The 17,262-nt window shown below is 41.2% G+C and overlaps 1 long non-coding RNA gene across 1 annotated transcript; it reads right to left on the bottom strand.

Moving 5' to 3' along the window:
• Window positions 1–1,154: 1,154 nt before the first annotated feature.
• On the bottom strand, window positions 1,155–15,578 carry LOC142202911 (uncharacterized). Its single transcript, XR_012716093.1, has 4 exons — window positions 15,492–15,578; window positions 10,449–10,502; window positions 7,033–7,066; window positions 1,155–1,630 (listed from the first exon to the last, which is right to left on the bottom strand). It is a non-coding gene; the product is annotated as an uncharacterized LOC142202911 (long non-coding RNA).
• Window positions 15,579–17,262: the final 1,684 nt, after the last annotated feature.

The raw sequence follows: 17,262 nt of genomic DNA, 5'->3' as shown, positions 1-17,262 counted from the left end.
GTAAAGTTCCTGAAATATAAAGGGATATTATATCACATATATTATAACAGAGGTCACCCCTTTATACGAGAGCCTCCTGGACATTTTGACATTTGGAGAATGGACATAGACCTTGCAGGTCAAACATGGGTCAGACTTTGTTTAGGTGACCATACAAATTCAACTAGACTGGCCAAATCCACCAATTTCATCTGGAATGGATGACCATCTGATATATATTGGTAAATTGGTCAATGTTCATTCAGCTTATTGGAATATGGCAAGGTCGAGAGGACGGCCAACAATTATTAACGGTATATGGCAACCTCCTACCAGGATATACTGGAGGGAAACTTTTGTTCCATAGAGTTCATAGATAATTATTTGTGCCCCAATATTTGTTTATCTCTATCTGAACATTTATTTGATGCACTGATACTTGGCTAACCAATATTTATAAAAGGGCTTGTTGGATGTTTAGGTGTTTTTCATGAATCATATATGAGTACCAGATGTGCCATTACTTTCCTGTGCATAGTTGGTATTTTTTTCACTCAATGGGTCATTAAAAGCAGATCAGTGGGGGGTCACATCTCACCCACCAACAATTTAGCTACAGCATGCCAATGAATGTGACTACCTCTGCTTACCTAGAAGAGCATTGTGTAGTGGCTATGCTTGGTATTACAGGCAATGTCAGCAATGAATGGGACGTCACTGGCCTGTGAAGCATAGGTGGCCTTCATCCAAGTGCCACTACCACTTCAAGCAGCCAATCATGGGGGTGCAGAGTGTCAGACCCACACCAATCTGATACTCATGGCCTATCCTTAGTGTATGTCACCAAATATTAACGTCCCATAAAACCCCTTTAACTGTATATATGGGATCTCTCTCTCATTAGATTGCTTGCGGATTTTGCCAAAATTACAAATATTGGTTAGAGGTTTAGCACTGAATGGATGGATCCTGTATTGGTGGCATCGGTCATGCTCTGCAATGGTCTACACATTGACTACTTACTGTAATAAATTCAATTTGGTTTTTCTTCTCATTGTCTTTTGCATACAATTTTTTCTTTATTCTCTGTATTGAAGAGTCTGAGACAAATATGAAACATCAGAAAGGACACTTGTAAGGGAGCTTTCATTTCTTTAATATTACTGAAGTTCCACTTTTCCCACATTTATGTGTTTGCCAACTTTATTTTCACCTCCAAGTAGCCAGGATTTCACAGCTTGGGGCTTTTGTGAGAAAAGTAATTCTGATCTAACAAATAAAGAGTAATTTGTAAAATCTCAAATCCCCTTTGCAGCCTAATGCAAGGAATCATATGGATAGTGTAAATTGCTTTTCAAAGACCCGAGGCGAATGTATTGTACTTTAGAAGACATACAAATCATCAAAATAAAAAGGAAATATAAATATCTGTTTCATTACTATATACCTCAGCGCGCTCTAAGTGTTTCCATCACGATCCTATGACTGTCTGTTTGTTGGCTGACAACTACATTTCAAGGAAGTTGGAAGTCATAGCTTTGGAGAGACTTGTTACCATCCATGATATATGTTTCTCAGCTTTCTCTATCTCTTTTGTTTTTTCTCCATCTCTGCCTTTCCTCTTCCTTCTTTTCCTTTCCTGTTGTGCTTCCTGAAAGGAAATTTTCACTATAATGAATATCTTTAACAAAAAAAATGAATTCAGTGATCTACAAAATACTATGATTGTTATCCCTGTTTTTTCTGATACCACCATAGACAAGTGTCTGGAACAGAATATAACCATACTGTATCAGTGCCCTGCTACAACAATTCACTATTGTGGCACTTTACATGTTCCATTCTATGAAGGTTCTGTTTTTTTTTAGTATCACATACATTTAAAGAGCTTGTACCACTAATGACACTTATCCTCCGCCCAAGGGGTTCTCCAACATATAGCACTTCATTCATATGGAGCATTCAACCCAACTTTCAGATTCCAGTTCTAATGAGCTCTTCTGTGTCGACTGCAGGACCCCCAGAAATCTGACAGTAGTGTCACAATCCTGTTACGCTAGGTTCACACTAGCATTGAGCTTTTTGTTTATCAGGTCCACTTGGAGACCCAAAAAACGGAAAGCTAACCTGCATAAAAAGATTATAATGAGGTCCGCTGGGTTTCCATCTGGTTTCCATGCAGAAAAATGTGGAGAGAAAAATTCTACTTGCAGAACTTTTCTCTCAGCATTTTTTAAGCAGGCTTGGAAATGGAAACCCCATATGGGCAACAAGTGCTAGTGTGAATCTAGCCTTAGAATGCCCTTACACATCAGAGCAAAACCTGCAGGACCAACTGACTATCTTCTGTGTATGGCGTTGGATCAACTGTTGGATGAAGTAAATCTATTCTTCAACAGATTTGAGTACACACCACCCCCACTCACACCAACATGTCATTCAACACCCCCCAACCCCCACGCCAGTACCCCATGCCCACCCTTCTTTCTCAAACCAAACCAGCTCCCTTTGCACCCAGCTGCCATCTTGCTATAACCTGATCTTCACAGAGTCTCAAGTGTGTAGGGAAATGAGGAAGGTAAAAGCGGATAAGACTAGAGGACACGATGGGATAAGCGCAAAAGTACTTAAAATGTTCGGAGATCAGCTGTGTGGTATTATTACATACGTGTACAATATAAGCCTGTAGCTGGGCGTGACACCGCAAATGAGGAAAACATCTTGTGCGGTACCAGTTCCAAAGACACCTCATTCGACAACCTCAACGGCTACAGACCTATTGCACTGACATCCCACTTGATGAAGATCCTAAAGAGACTGGTCCTGACACATCTCCGAGCTCTCGTGAGCTCTACTATGGACCCCCTCCAGTTTGCCTATCGGTCGAGCATTGGGGTGGATGACACCATCATCCACCTTCTACACAGAGCTCTTTCTCACCTGGAGAAACCTGGGAATACTGTGAGGATAATGTTCTTTGATTTCTCCAGTGCTTTTAACACCATTCAGCCAGGGCTACTGAGGGACAAGCTGGACCTTGTTGGAGTGGACCATCACCTGTCCAACGGGATCCTAGACCACCTCACACACTGTGATTTGTAGTTGGGGGCACCACAAGATACAGTTCTTGCCCCTTTCCTCTTCACAATGTACACTGCTGACTCTAGGTGTTATCATCTAGCTGTTACTTGCAAAAGTACTCTGATGACTCTGCAATAGTAGGCCTCATCACAGACGGAGATGACAGGGAGTACAGAGACTTAAACCAGGACTTTGTGGAATGATGCCAGCGGAACCACCTCAGGATTAATGCTGGGAAGACCAAGGATATGGTAGTGGACTTATGCACTAAATATGCACCAAAACCAGTGGACATCCAAGGGACAGGCATTGAGATAGTTAAGAACTATAAGTACCTGGGTGTGCTCCTCAATAATCATATGGACTGGGCTGATCACCTGGATGCCCTGCACAGAATGGGCCACAGCAGGCTCTACCTGCTCAGGAGGCTGAGGGCCTTTGGAGTCCAGGGGGCACTTCTTAGGGCCTTTTTCAACTCTGTGGTAAAATCAGCCATCTTCTTCAGAGTGGCCTGCTGAGGGAGTAGTATACCAGCCAGGGACAGAAATAGACTTGACAGACTAATTAGAAGAGCCAGTTCTGTCCTGGGGAGCCCCCTGGACCCAGTACAGGTGGTCGGTGACAGAAGGATACTGTCCGTGATGAGCTCCATGCTGGAGAGCAATTCCCATCCTATGCATGAGATAGTGATAGCACTAGGCAGTGCCATCAGTGACCGACTGTTTCACCCCAAGTGTGAGAAGGAGCGATATCGGAGATCCTTCCTGCCAAGCGCAGCCAGGCTGTATAATCAACATCAGGCTAAGAGGAGATAACTCCACACACAGAACTAAATGATCCTAAAGTCTTTTTTTTTCTTCTTAGTTGCTATGACTCTTATTATCTTTTCTATCTGCTATGAACTTGTATGTGTTCTTTCTTGAAATATATTACTGAATTATCTACAGGCTCCAGCATCTTAATAGGTCTTACGCCTGTGGAACATAAATCTGTGCCTGTCAGAAACTGGCATAGATTTCCCAAATAACTGATGCCAGTTTTCAGACATGAATTTTAACAAATATATCTATCCAGGGTTATATCTAAAGGCTCACAGGGGCTAGTGCAAAATGGCCTTACCCCGCACAGCTTATCCTTATCAACAACTGTGAGCCACGTCCCATCTGCACATGTTTACACAAGCTTTCCTTTGTCCCTACCCGTTCATTGCCCCCCACATAGTAATACAGCCTCCCCCATAATATTATTCTTCAACTATATCCTTCTAACAACTGCTATTTTTACAATTAAGAAGTTAATTTTCTCCTTTTTAACACTGGAAGCCTTGTTTCATAACCCTTCCCACTCCATCTCACTAGAGGACAGGGGTAATATATTTATACAGTATAGACTACCAGCTACCAAAGGAAATCAGAAAGGAGATTATTTAGCCATAGTGTGTTGAGGTTGACCTGTGGGCCCCCTTGGCCGCCGCGATCAAATGACCTTCTATAGGTAGATCAGTGTGTGGTACTAAAGCATCCCCAGTCCACTCTACTCTGCCCTGATTTGCAAAAAGTTTTGAGCATGACACTGAACAAGGGATATAGCGTATCTTTGATGCATACATTAGGATACATTACTTTATCACCCATCTATGCCAGAAAACTGACATAGATGGGTTGATAAATTCCCAGCCTGTATCTCCATATTCTCCTTATAAGAGGATGTGCCTGCCTTATTATTATATGTTCCAGTCATTAGTACAATTTAGTTTGATCGCACAATTATAGGCGAATATAACAGGAAATTATACAATTACACTAAATAACACTTGCACCGCCAGTACGGTAATATTTTATCTTTTCTCAGCACAACCTCGAAAAGACATATGAAGAGATGTCTTTGTCCACATCCAAAGAGTAATATAAGTGTCTGAGTATGAGGAAATCAATGTGCTACTTAAAGAGTGTGCACCATCACAAGCACCAGTGACAACCCATGAAAAATGGGTCATTATAGAATTCATGTTTAGGATGTACCAGTCTCAAGATAATGTCATTCATCACGGTTACAACAGTGGGCCGCTAATAAGCTCTCATTGCATATTCATAGATACAGTGTCTCTTGTACATTCCAGCACTCTAACAGAGGTTGGTACATGTCTCCTACTCCAGTCCAAGTCTGGCAATGAGGGTTCCTGTGTCATGTTGCTGCAATTACACTGTAAAAGTGTTACTCAAGATTGATTGCCCTGATCTGTGGTTCAATGGTAAATGAGAATACAACTCTCCCCGGGGAACCTCGCTCCTTATTTGTCATTAAGTCAAAAAAAGCTCCTAATAGAATAACATATGAAGTTCTTTCCTGCACTTTTAGGCAATTAGCCTGATGAAATTGCTTTCTTTTGGTGCATTTCTGATATAAACTGATGTTAATAATGGGCAGTGTGACGCCTGTTCTGTATTTGCATACACCAAAATGTTCCTTTTCTGCACTTCAAATATCTGCGAGAGACTTTTATAAGCTTATGACTTGCAAATCTTGAGGCCTTTAAGAAAAGGCTATAAAAAGGCCATTACAGACTGCTCCAGAAACTTCAAAATAAACACAAAAACAGACCTAAACACAATGTAAATCCTGCCTAAGGCCTTAGGGACACCCATTTTGCAGACGTGTGAGGTCCGTGCATGCAAACTGCATGCGGACCCATTTCTTTTCATTGCAGCATGCAGTCCCCCAACAGTTTGAGTTAAAAGAATGGAAATATTGGCTATTTGGATCCATGTTTCAGATCACAGAGCCCCATTAAAGTCCAGGGATCTGTGAAATCACGGACAGCACACTGATGCCATTTGCTTTTTGCAGACCCACAGACATGGTAAAGTATAGGAATTCATTATTTATTTTTAAACATGGACGTGAATAATTGATCAATTAACAGGCTGGGGTGCTTTATGAATATCACGGAGAACACACATCCTCCACATATCCATAGATGATTGTAGACATGTGAATGGGGCCTAACAAAGGATAATAACTCAAAGATGTAGCCCCGGTTATTCAGTTATACTTACATTAGAAGGTCCATTAATGAACCTCAGACACAAACAAAGAAATACACATACAAGGATATTTGGATGTTTATGCAAAGCAGTTTATATGGGGTGGCAAATTAGGCAATCGTCCAGGGCCTCCATTTCCTAAACTGACTCCCAAGGCCGGAAATCTCAGGTGCAAACTGAGAATGAAGTAGAAAACCATTCCACTCCATTGTCAATTCATGTAGATGGGCAGAATGGTCACATTTGCACTACATCTGACAATACAGAAAGCTGTGTGGCTACCAAATCACCAAGTCGCACAGTCCTGTCCGCACAAATGGGATATAATAATGGGCAGGGGAACACAACTTAGTTTCTAAGAGCTCTGATTTTTTTTATAAAACTATAGGACATAGAATGTTTTGCAACCAAACCAAAAATCAGTTTTGAGTTCTGCCACATTTTCTGTTCTGTTACCGCATGTACAATGACCTGCATATTACAAATATCACAAAAAAAAAAAAAAAAAAAAAACAGAATTGCTACATATTGAAGTTACCCAAATACTTCCTGCAGAGTTTTGACACTTGTAATTTATCTGCACATTACAGCCAGCCATTTGGCACCAGCTATGGATTCCACATGATGACTACATAAGTAGCAACATCATCTGGTTAGGACAATACATTTCATTGACTCATCTCATTAAAATGGCAGGGGGACTTTCTTCCTTTTTATATAATGCATGAAGGATTCTTCTATCCCTGACTTCACCCTCACATGTAATGGGTCCACCAAAGAAATTAATCCTAAAATCTAAAATTATGCGTGTGTATATATATATATATATATATATATATATATATATATATATATATATATATATACACATATATATAGGGTTTGCCTGGTATTATGGGGAGTAATAGTATAAGAATGTAATACTCACTTCTTCTTCTGCTTCATGGACGTCTGCCAGGGACCTTTAAAATCAAATAACAATTACCAATACTGTACAGAATGGGTTAAAATAACATGATGCAAAGATTATACTGTGATCAATACTAGTAACAGAAATTGTTATATGATAATTTCCTACCCTACCTAACCTATATAAAGTATGCTAGCAATATTGTAAAAGGGTTACATATCTAGGCGTAATAAGGATTCATATATACATATACAGTAGAGATGAGCGAGTAGTGAAATATCCGAGATTCAATATTCGTTTCAAGTAGAGCCTCAATATTCGACTACTCAATCGAATATCGAATCCCATTATAGTCTATGGGAAAAATGCTCGTTTCAGGGGAAACCACTATTCGACTAAAGGAGAGTCACCAAGTCCACAAGTAGCAGGAGGAGAGTGTTTAGGAGGAGCGCTGTGCATTTAAGGCACACAGACCCCATAGACTACGGGTCAGTTCACATCAGCGCTGCCTTCCATCTGGAAGGAGTCCGTAGGAGAACTCCCTGAATGGAATATCAGCGTGACTGCAAGCGCTGGACAGTTAAGCACACGGACCCCATAGCATATAAGGGACTCCGTGTGCTTGCCGCGCACTGCCCGCTTGAATCATTTGTGCGGGCAGTGCGCTGCAAGCACACGGAGCCCATTATATGCTATGGGGTCCGTGTGCTCAACTGTCCAGCGCTTGCAGTTGCGCTGATATTCCGTTCAGGGGGATCCTTCTGCGGACTTCTTCCGGACGGGAGGCAAGCGCTAATGTGAACCGGCCTTTACTCGTCCTGCAGAACCAGTATTAATTGGCCGAATGCTGTACAGTGTAGAGCATTCGGCCAATCAACACTGGTTCTGCAGCAGGCCCGTCTTTGCTAGTTGGGAGAGCTGGCAGCTTTCGGTTATGCGGGAGCTGACTTTTTCTCGTAGGAATGCATTGACCAGCGTTGATTGGCCGAATGCTATACAGTGTACAGCATTCGGCCAATCAACCACAATGGAGACTGCTGTGGTCTGATCTTAGACTCCGCCTCGTCACAGACGAGCAGAACCAGCGTTGATTGGCCGAATGCTGTACACTGTATAGCATTCGGCCAATCAACGCTGGTTCGGAATCGAATCTTTACTGCGAATAGCAGTAGTATTCGAGTACGAGTATTTTGAATACCGTAGTATTCGTTCGAATATCTACTCGATCGAATACTACTCGCTCATCTCTAATATAGAGTACTGTGCAAAAGTTTTATGCCAGTTCTGTTTGAAACTCTGCCAGAGGGCTGGAAAATCGAAAGGGATCAGAGGCGGATGTCCGCCATAAATTTCCTATTATTCTCCGCTGACTGAACACAGCCTTAAAGGGATTATCCATCTTTCTAATATTTCTAATACTGATGGCCTATCTTTAGGATAGGCCATGTATATTACATCTCCAACAGACAGGACCCCTGCAGATCAGCTGTTCCAGGACAGTACAGCAACTGGTAATGTTAACATACCTACGGCTCACTTGCCATAAAATGTATAGAGATGGGTGTAGAAATGGCAGCAGATGACCAGTGCAGCTACCGACATGTTAACATTAGAGGTAGCCACACTGTCTCGAAACAGCTACTCTGCAGGGGTCCTGGCTGTCAGATCCTTGTGTCTCTTCAGACAAATTGGATGATGTTGTGATTAAGGTTCTGTGGGGCCATATTATCACTTTCAGGACTTCATATCCAAAGGGCAGTTACACCAAATATTGATTTTATTTGTATACACCTGTCTAACTTGGTACAGTACTTCGTATTTAAGATCTGTATTGTACTGGACCTAACTATGCCATCTATAATATCCTGGAGGTCTTTGTTCTACCTCCATCCGCCTCCAATTTTCACATGGAGTCACATCAGGTTCTCTGATAATACTAATTCTTCATTACGATGCCCCACAGACTGTGGAATAGTGAGGAGCACAGACCACTATACAGGTTACTGTGTATTAGAAGTTATAGGGTTATATGATAGATCCGGTATCGTTGGAGCTCAGGCCCTTTGATTACTTTGTGGCTAACGTAGGTCTCCCCAAGGCCGAATGGTTCCACTATTTTCAGTTTGTTCACTTTGTCCGATCTCTCTATGGATCCTCCAGGGTCTCTCTTCCCACGGCCTTCGAGAAAATTTTCCGTGCGGGCACCTCTACTGCGGGCTTTATCTCCTCTGCTTACCGGCTTCTCTCTAGTCAGGTGCTTGACTCTCCCATCCAACATCGTTATATGTCTAAATGAGAGGATGCTTTGGGTGTAACTATTTCCCCAGGACAGTGGCAGATTGTTTGGTTGCAAGCTCAGAAATCCTCCCAGTGCGTTACCTTCAGGGAAACGCAATTTAAACTTTTGATGCATTGGTACCACACGCCAGCTCTCCTCCATTCGCTGAACCCTGCTCTTCCCATGCAGTGCTGGCACTGCAGTACTGCTGTGGGCACCTTGTATCACATTTTTTGGACTTGCTCCCTCATACTGGGCTTTTGGCAAGAAGTTAGAGCGCTGACGGACTCCCTTTTCCTTCAAGGAGTTCCCTTAGACCCCCTCACTTATATTTTGAATCTCCCGTCCAGGCACCTTGGCCATAAGACCTCCAGATTGTTTCTATACCTCTGCACCTCTGCATCCGTTCCATACAGATTAAATACATTGCAGAACACATAATGCCTGTTTTTATTGTCAGTGGGGGATACAGTGGTGGGACCCTTAGACACTTATCAGCTATCCTGTGGAAATGTAAAAAGTTGCTATGGCGGAACAAATCCTTTAGGCTAAGGTCCATGTAGAGAGCCAAAGCCAAGTGCAGTGCTTTTGGCTTTGGCTCTCTACATGGACCTTAGCGTAAAGGATTTGTTCCGCCATAGCAACTTTTTTAACATTAGTAAGAATCCCATCCACTTTGCATGCACTGTAATGTGCGGCACCGTTTGCTGCAGAGTTTCCACCACGGTCAAAACACCATGTATTTTCAGTGTGGGGCCCCAACTATTTCTACCTTTCATGAGATGCAAACACAATTATATTGGATGTCTAAAAGCTTTTTAGGAGACAAGGAATGGGAGGAAAATTTTTAAGAAAAACCGAGCTTAGAATAGTTTCACACACAGCATTTTTTGGATCAGAGCCACAGTTTTTGGTTTACTTTTTCATGCAATTTTTGAGTCATAGCCAGTAGGGGATGTAAAATGAATGGGGAATATAAAGGATGGACTTATACTTCTCCTTCCTCCTGGATCCACTGTTGGCTTTGGCTCAAAACTGCATGAAAAAGTACACCAAAAACTGTGGCTCTGATCCAAAAAAGTATCAATTAATAAAAACACTGAGAAATAGGTGTCAACGTAATGCTGTATCGACTACGATGCCCGACGCACTTTACCTTGGTCTATGGTCGTCTTATAGAAAATGTTAGGTCCGTCAGGTACTTGAGTTACTGTAAAATAAAGAGCAACATGTCAAGATCATATTAATAGAACACATGGGTGAAGGACATTGAGGAATATATGTTGGTGCCGCTTCAAAGGACGTCAGATCTATGAAATTTCTAAGGTTGAGCCCTGAACTTATTAGGCAATTCCTCATTTATTAGTAGGTATTTGTTTCTAATTCAAGGATTAAGACTGCAAGGTATTGTTATTTTTGCCCTTGACAACATCTGCCCAGTTCCCAGTGATGTATTGTTACATTACAAGAGCTCCATTACTTATTTCCTCCATGCTAATATAAGACAGTCAACAAAAACAAAACAACAAAAGCAATCACATTGTTCTGGAAGAGCTGCACCGATTCACATGGAAGTCATTACAATTGTTTACCCCATTAGAAACAAAAAAAGGTGGCAAATATTTACAAGAACCAGACTCAAGAAAAATTCCAGATTAAAAAAAAATAAAAAAAAAATGTTAAAAAAAAGAAAAATTTGTTAATTATTTATTGTTATGTCTTCAAAAAATGATGTTGTACTTTTTTTTTAGCAACAGATATATTTCTACTTCATCCGTTTGCTAGAAAAAAAAAACCCAAAAACTAAGTATTCTTTTTATTTCTAGGGTTAGGGGCTTTAAATGGAGCATTAAATACACATTTTACAGGAACCCTTGCATAAAACGGCATTCAACCAACATCATACTATACATAGGCCTGTTACATGGAAAAAATTAGATGTTTCACAGAGGAAGCGACATGATCCAGAATCTGGAAACAATTAGGATAAATTCATGAGTTGTTAGCAAGCATTCCATATTGAGCAACTCATTCATAGGTCGCTGGGACTGAACAGATGTAGACTCCCTTTCACATCTAGTAGCGCTGCAAATACCTTGTATCTCATTTGTGGTGATCCTAGGCTTCTTAGGCGCGAGATATATATCTGATTTGTCAAGCTTTAATTCTTTCGAGTAAACATAGTTTATGCAGGAGGAATATTACCTTCATTTTAAAGGCATTCTATCATTAGAATCCCTTTTTTTCTAACTAACACGTAGGAATAGCCTTAAGAAAGGCTATTCTTCTCCTACCTTTAGATGTCTTCTCCACGCCGCCATTCTGTAGATATTCCGTTTTCCGTCTTTATGCAAATGAGTTCTCTCACAGCACTGGGGGCAGGCCCCAGCGCTCAAACATCCCTAGGGGCGTCCCCAATGCTGTGAGAGAAATTCCCAGCACCACCTCCATCTTCTTCAGGAACCTGCCTCTACGCGTCATCTTCTGGTCTGGCTTTCAATCTTCTATGCATACGCAGTTGGCTCTGCCAGTGGGCTTCAAGCAGAGGTGACTGCACCTGTGCGCGGCAATTTTTTGTGGCTGCTTACGCGAGCTCTTGTAGTGAGCGGCCACAAAAAAATTGCCACACGCAGATGCAGTTGGCTCTGCCCAAGGCCCGCTGGCAGAGCTGACTGCACACGTGTAGAAGTTTGAAAGCCAGGCTGGAAGAAGACGCATAGAGGACGGTTCCTGAAGAAGATGGAGGCAGCGCTGGACGCCCCCAGTGTTGTTTGAGCGCTGGGGCCTGCTGCCAGTGCTGCGAGAGAACTCATTTGCATAAAGACAGAAAACGGGATATCTACCGAATGGTGGCACGGAGAAGACATCTAAAAGTAGGAGAAGAATAGCCTTTCTTAAGGCTATTCCAACGTGTTAGTTAGAAAAAAAAGGGATTCTATTGATAGGATCCCTTTAAGGTCCTTTCCAATTTAGGCCAGGGCCCCACGTGGCATAAACGCAGGGCTAGTTCATATGGGCACTAAGGGGGGCGAATTATGGCACGTAATCCACTTCATAATCCGCCCCCTCATAATAGTGGTGTATGTAGACCACCAGGCTACTTTTTTCTGTGAGCGGCATGTCGCTGCTCATGGAAAAAAGAAGCGAGCTTCCTTTTCTTCAGGCGGCAGCAACCTCCAGAGTCTATTCATTTGAGCCTGCTCCGGAGGGGGAAGCCGCAACCGCGACAGTCGTGGCAGGCGGGTTTTGACCCCCGCGTCACTCTTGGTGCCAAGATCTGCCCACATGCTCCACGTGTGAACTTAGCCTTAGGGTGCATTCACATGGAGTAACGTGCCGCGTGACCTGGCACGTATACGCCGTGTGAGATTTTGAGCGCCGTATACGCTCCCATTGATTTCAATGGGAGCCTGGATCGTATACGCCGCGTTATTTTGCGAGCGTGATTTTGCGGCCGCACTTATCTGTATGCTGTGGCTGTGGAGTCTTTAATTATAAAACCCCTTGAAAGTAACCCAGGCTTCCTATATAAAACACATCACTAAGACTCTATTCACATCACCTTTGGAACATACAGTTGAGATATCTGTAATTTTTTTTTTTTTTTATTAAAAAAATGGATTCTGAACTACATGCAAAAAAAAGCATGCAACTGTAATGAAATTACTAATTACTAATAAATATTTTTAATCTGTTTTTAGTTGCTAATTTTTAATTTTATTACTCTGTTTTCTGCACCTGTTTATGGTGAGAGCCATCTTGCTTGAGCTACTGTTAACAACATTCAGAGATACGCTTTACAGCAGTCACGTGGACAATAGGAGCTTGTGGGTGTAAAACAAAAAAAAGACATTCTCACCTATCATAGGAGCCCCATTACAATGAATCGGTGACATATTTGAGCGTCACCAGTGATCCCTTTCCAGAAACCATTGAGGTCACTGATTGGTCTCAGCGGTCATGTAAGCCTCTCTACTTCTGCCATGGATGAGAACCAGAACAACGGAGGGCCAGGAATATGTGGATATGTCTTTTTTTTTTTTTTTTTTTTTTTTTTTACACCCCTGATTTTGCCCTAAATCGTAGACAACCCCTTTAAAGGATGTGGCTCACTACTTTCATACAAAAAGCAGGATGAGAATTTGATGCCCCTCTCTCTAAGTTGCAAACAACCACTGCAAATTCACTAACATTTGTGCCATCTTGTTGCATACGTGTAAATAGAAATGTATACCAGCTATGAGCTAGCACAGACTTCTTCAGAGGTTCATGGCCCAATGGAGGATGAGTCTGATTCATGGGTAGGCCAGTGTCATTACAGAGCTCATCAAGACTGGCCTATATTACACAGTACTGTAGGGCACAGATTCACACAGATTCCAATGGTACATTTCTTTTTGTAATCTGATGTTCTAATGCTGATAAATCCTGCTTGTAAATGAGTCCCCAAGTAGTATTTGGAGCATCCACTCAGATTTGAGTAGCCTGGCTGTGACCCATACCCCTTCCACCATTCGCTCCCAACCCCTCTACCACTTCTAAATGCCTTTTTTATCCTCAATAACAACTTCCTTGTGACGCTGCCAATGCAAGTGCTGTCAGATATGGGATTTCAGGGAGGGCTGGAGAAGGGCAAGGTGTGATTGAGATTAAAAGGGGCAGTTACAAGGCGCAAGGGGCAGAGTTAGGTCTGGGCTTCTTAATCTATGGGAACATCCCAAGTAGCACTTGCGAAATCATTTACATATTTATGAAAAGCTAAAATTTTCAGCATTGGATCACAATAAAAAAGGTACCAATTGGATCTCTATGACCTGCCCTACAGCACTATATGCTTAGTTTATAACTAACTATCATGCTAATGTAATCTATAGGGTTATAATATAGGAAACCCTATATTAATTGCTGATTGGAATTCATCAAAACGAAGGCTGGTCACACTTTCCTGCTTACAAGGTCACATTAAAGATGTTGGAGAGACCGTGATTTATCTTTATTTCTGCATTTATACCCATATAAACGCTTGCAGTTTCCGAAAATCTGTGTAGACTTTTTATGTCCATTAGGTGTATACTCTACATGTGCCGTATGTGTTAGCATATGTCCATCAAGAATATTAAAAAGCCCCAACTGCTTCTTCTAACAGTTTTATTGGACATTATTTAGGGCATAATTTATGGTGTATCCAGGTCTGTATTGGCTTGGGTGGTGACTACACAGGATTTCATAATCTGGGTAAAGACTAGATCTGCACAACCTCAGTAATTGTTATTCAGTGCTATATGGTGACACATATTACTGGTATTTCCTACTCTTTACAGGTCAGTTTTTTCTTGAAACCATAAAACATGTGTTTGCACTTGTAAATTGAATGGTTTAATCCAAGGCAGGCACAATAAAAGCAGCATTTTTATTTTACTAGTTTTTGTATTTTTTTTTTTCATTTAAAAAAATAAATAAGGATTAAGAGTTTGCAACTGTTATTCTGGATGAAAATATACATATATTTATATGTATTCTAAACTGTCTGTAGAGGGTTGGCAGGTTTCTAGATTACAAATGAGGATTAAAGGTGTATTCCCATATCCAGGATCATATTTTAACTTGTAATTTAAGATATATGTAATAAATTGCATTATCTATCTTGTCATATTGCTGAATATGCCTCCTCATTGTTTACAGCTCATTGCCTAGGTTTCAGACCACCTCTGCTATCTGTTAGCAGTGGTCAGGCTGGTGATGTCATTTCCTGTTCCCAGCCACCTCTATTGTCTTCACTTCACTTTGATTAATGGCTAATGTAGTCTTCTGCCATGGGCTATCAAAATCTATATCTCACTTTAGGCCGGGGTCCCACAGGTCGGAAAATGCGGAGTTGTACAGTACAAATCCCATGCCCACTTTGAGGTTAAAACCGCAGCACGGACACGCTGCAATTTCCAAAACTGGCACGGCATGTCAGTTACATCTAGGGAAACACCAGCGGCTTTAGACATAATTTTAACAGAAAGTCCGCAGAGGAAAACTTAGTGAACTTTCTGTTTAAAGTGCTGTGGGAAGAACCACAATGTGTTCCTGTCGCAGTTTTTCCCGCAGCACTTTAGAGCTGCGGAATGTCCCATGGGGTCTTAGCCTTACAAATGCAAACCTATAGGGTATGGGCAAAGGTTTATAATTTTGGTTTGTTATAATGACCTACCTTCCAGGTTAGTCATCCCATGATGGGCTCACGACTACTTGCCATACGATATTGCATTTTGGTTAATGTCCAGAAACAAGGTTACCCGGGTACTCTGAAAGATAAATTAAACAAATATAAGTAAATGAAAGCATCATTATATAACAAAATTAGACACATTTCTACAAACACGATATGAACAAAAGTATTGGGACATCTACACATTAATCTTATGCCTATTCATCCAGAAGAACATTTGTGAGACACCGATGTTGGATGAGAGGGCATGACTTGTGATCCGCACCAACCTCAGCCGAACATGCCTCTATGAACCTTGTTTCGCACAATGAGGCACTATCATACTGGAACAGAAAAAGACCTTCCCCAAACTGATCCCACAACGTTGGAAATGATCCAAAATGTCTTGGTATGCTAAAGCATTAGGATTTCCCTTCAATGGAACTAAGGGGCCTAGACCAAACTCTGAGAAACAACCCATAGCATTAACTTTCCTCCACCAGACTTTACAGTTTGCACAAGCAACATTCTCTTGGCATTGCCAAACCCAAACTCACTGCTGATGTGAATGGCAGAGGGGGTTTGTGTATTCTGCATATACGGAGTCAGCGAAGAAATTTCACAAATTGCAATACTTTCACAAATGTTGGTAAAAACAGATTAGACTGTGGCTAGCTGCAGGATTGTATACACATGTGGCGATGGGATTGAATGAAACACTTGGATTCAACGATAAGATCTGTGGCCCAATACTTTTTTCCATATACTGTTTTTGAACAGTTCAGTTTCTCTTGAAGTTTCAGTAATACTTAAAAAAAGATCAATATTTAATCAGTTGAAATCAGACTACCAGGACCTTCACCCATGTTTGTGGGTGTCTGACCTGTAAAGTGCTGCAATACTAGACATAACCAGGGGCCATCACCTTCAATCAGCTGATTTGGAATTCAGACCCTCCTGACCTTCTTTTCATGGTGTCCAACCCTAGTATTATAGTCCTGGAAAACCCCATTAGTAGTCCTTATTGATGATATGATTATGTATGCAATGATAGCATGCTAAAATTAGTATTGGACTGGGCTCCCTTGGGCCACCATAGATATGATTCTGATTCCATGTTCTATTGCATATACATAGCAAATACGATCCAATCCATATGTTCTAATAGGGTTTAATATTTGTAATAAATTATTGATTCCAATAGCAGGTCGAAATGGGGTTAACCATTGCTAGATTTTTTTAAGCCAATTTTTATATAGACATAACATGGGCCCAGCAGAAGATCCTTTGGTATTCTGGAAGACCAGCCAAACTCTGAATAGAATAGATACATATTTGGTTGTATATGGCCAAATATGAACACCAAAACCTTTCCCCTGGTTAGTCTGCCCAACACTGCACTAATGTAATAATAGCAAATACCTATATAAAATGCATTATTAACATAAGGGCTTATTATATCAATGGGCATAGACAATTCAATCCGCCAAGTCCAGGGAACATTACATTATTGGTCTTTGTATAGCCAAAGCTGAGCATTGCCTAACATTAGATACAAAAAGACAACGCATAGTGTTATTTTCTATTCATCTTACAAGTTGTTAAATTGTAATTTTGATATTATTTCCAATTTCCTACAATTTCATAAAAATAAACACATTTAGATAGCTTATAAGGAGAATGTATCTTTCTAAGAATCTTACACCAGCGTATGTCTTATAATTACCTTATCAATTCTGAGACAAGCCATTATTCTCTCCAAACTTCCTGAATG

The sequence above is a fragment of the Leptodactylus fuscus genome, chromosome 5, assembly GCF_031893055.1.
Source record: "Leptodactylus fuscus isolate aLepFus1 chromosome 5, aLepFus1.hap2, whole genome shotgun sequence".
NCBI lineage: Eukaryota > Metazoa > Chordata > Amphibia > Anura > Leptodactylidae > Leptodactylus > Leptodactylus fuscus.
The sequence above is the reverse complement of the archived record's forward strand: the minus strand, read 5'-3'. Positions and strand labels throughout refer to the sequence as shown.